Source organism: Antrostomus carolinensis, unplaced genomic scaffold (assembly GCF_000700745.2).
Source record: "Antrostomus carolinensis isolate BGI_N321 unplaced genomic scaffold, ASM70074v2 scaffold44547, whole genome shotgun sequence".
Lineage (NCBI taxonomy): Eukaryota > Metazoa > Chordata > Aves > Caprimulgiformes > Caprimulgidae > Antrostomus > Antrostomus carolinensis.
This window is the reverse complement of record NW_010328923.1, coordinates 1-2,581: the sequence shown is the minus strand read 5'-3', so window position 1 is coordinate 2,581 and position 2,581 is coordinate 1. Positions and strand designations below refer to the sequence as shown.

At 57.0% G+C, this 2,581-nt stretch overlaps 1 non-coding gene across 1 annotated transcript; it reads right to left on the bottom strand.

The window, feature by feature from the left end:
* Positions 1–2,408: 2,408 nt before the first annotated feature.
* LOC114818760 (small nucleolar RNA SNORA5) lies at positions 2,409–2,548 on the bottom strand. The gene has a single exon (XR_003766257.1). It is a non-coding gene; the product is annotated as a small nucleolar RNA SNORA5 (small nucleolar RNA).
* Between the last annotated feature and the right edge of the window lie 33 nt (positions 2,549–2,581).

Genomic DNA, 2,581 nt, shown 5'->3' with positions numbered 1-2,581 from the left:
GATGGGGAAGAGGGGCAGGAGCTCAGCATCTGCTTTCTGGCTGATGGCCAAGAGCTCCAGCTGTGTTAAAAACACCAGAGCCTGGTTGTTGTTCCTCCACCAGCCTCCACAAAGGATCTGGGGAGATCCCACCACCCACCTCATCTCTATATTTAGCAGGCAGGAGGTAAGGCTGATGCAGTAGCACTTCCTTCCTCCTCCTCCTCCTCCTCCCTGAGCCTTCCCCACCCAGCCAGTGCCAAGAATGACACAAAAAAACTGGGGAAAACCATTCTTGGTGAACCTCAAACTTCACTTTGCATCAGCCTCAAAGCTGGGAGGAGGACACTGGGGAGGAGGAGGACGCTGGGGACGTGCTGAAGCTCAGGGTCCTCACAGGATTATTAATTAATTACCTCTGGGAAGCTAAATAACCCGTGACCCCGGTGGAGCACGGAGCTCTGGCGTGGGGGATCAGCACTCTGAGACCTTGGCTGGTGTCCTCCTCGATTACTGATCCCCCTCGCCCCCTTGGTCACCTTCAGGCTGGCTCACAGGTGGCCTTGGAAGGGATCAAGTTGGCTAATCCTGGTGTGGGTAAAGGTGAGGTGAGGGCTCTGCCTCGCTGGGCAGGAAGCAGAGACATCCAGAAGGAGGTGAAGGGAGTGAGAAGGAAGCTGGTGCCACCCCAAGGTGTCTGCTCCTTGATTTTCATGGAATTAAAAGAGTTTTCTCTTCAGCTCTGGGGTCCTCAGCACAGGAAAGACATGGAAGTGCTGGAGCAAGTCCAGAGTGGGGACACAGAAATGGTGGGAGGGCTGAAGCAGCTCTGCTGTGAGGACAGGCTGAGAGAGTTGGGGCTGTTCAGCCTGGAGAAGAGAAGGCTCCAGGGAGACCTTCTAGAGACCTTTCAATGTATAATATATATTATAAAAGATGGGAACAGACTTTTCAGCAGGGCCTGTAGTGACAGGACAAGGGGAAACGGGTTCAAACTCAAAGAGGGAGATTCAGACTGGAGAGAAGGAAGACATTCTTTGGTGTGAGGGTGGAGAAGCCCTGGCCCAGGTTGCCCAGAGAGGTGGTAGAAGCTCCATCCCTGGAAACATTCAAGCTCAGGTTGGACGGGGCTGTGAGCAACCTGATCTGGTTGAAGATGTCCCTGCTCACTGAAGGGGGTTGGATTTAGATGATCCTTGAAAGGTCCCTTCCCACCCAAACCCCTTGATTGTGTGATTCTGCCTCTCCCCCCCCCCAGGTACTCACGTCCACCACGAGGAAGCCGGCCGCCTGCACGTGCCGCCGGGCCATGACGTACCGGCCCAGCAGCTCTTTGCTCCTGTTGCTGAAGTTGGGGAACTCCCACCGGAGGAAGGCGACCCTGGGAGATGCACAAGGGATGGGAGGTTGTGAGATTGGGGGAGCTGGAAGCAGCACCCACATTCCAAAGGGAGCCACAGCAGAAGGATCTGCTCCAATAGCCCCAATTTCTGTCCTGTGCACACCCCCTCCTGCTCCCAAACACGTGGGGACGCAGCTGGGGACGGTGTCCTTGGAACGCTGACAGCTCCACCACCAGCTCTGATGACCAGGAGGTTTGGAGCACACAGATCCTCAGCACTGTGACGGCAGAGCCTTCCCCCTCCTCGCCCCATGAGCTCCCACCAGGATGGTGGGACACAGCTGAGCCCAGACCCACCTCCTGGCACCTGGTGGCAGCGGCTTTGTCCCTTCTGAGCGGAGCAGATGGGGAGCAGCAAAGTCCTTCAAGGGTAGAGGTTTATTTTCACTGTCCACCACCATCTCAGCATCTGGATGGAGAGGAGGGAACACAAGGAATCCTGAGACCCACAGGGATGCTGCTCAAACATCTCCCCTGAGGCTGATGACACAGAGCACGTGAGGTCCCACCTCTCCCTTCCCAAAAAACCAAACCCCCATCCTTGCTGAAGCCACAGAGAGCCACCAAACTGGGGAAGGGTTTAGAGGGGAAGGGTGTGGGGAGAGGCTGAAGGCACTTGGTGTGTTCAGCCTGGAGAAGAGGAGACTGAGAGGAGATCTCCTGGGGGTCTAGAACTTCCTCCCAAGGGGCAGAGGAGGGGCAGGCGCTGATCTCTTCTCTCTGGCCACCAACGAATGCCAGGAGCAGAGGGAATGGCAGGAAGATGTGGCAGGGGAGGGTGAGGTTGGCCATGAGGAAAAGGTTCTTGAGGCACCCAGAGGGTGGTGGAGCACTGGAACAGGCTCCCCAGGGAGGTGCTCATGGCACCAAGCCTGACAAGATTCCAGCAGCATTTGGCCAAGGCCCTCAGGGACATGGTGTGAATGTTGGGATTGTCCTGTGCAGGGACAGGAGTTGGACTCCAGCATCCTGGTGGGTCCCTCCCATGATTCTGTGATTCTCCTTCCCCAAGCATCTCAGGCAGAAGATGTGTCCGTGGTGTGACTTTCTCCCCCCCAGTCCCACGGGAAGGGGACACAGGGCTCAGCCAGCACAGAAGTTGCTGTGGCAGCCGTTTGGCCGATCCTCACCACGGAAGAGGCAGGGATCGAATTTGACAGGGCTGCAGGGAGCTGGGGGAGCCGGGGCAGGGGAAGGGGG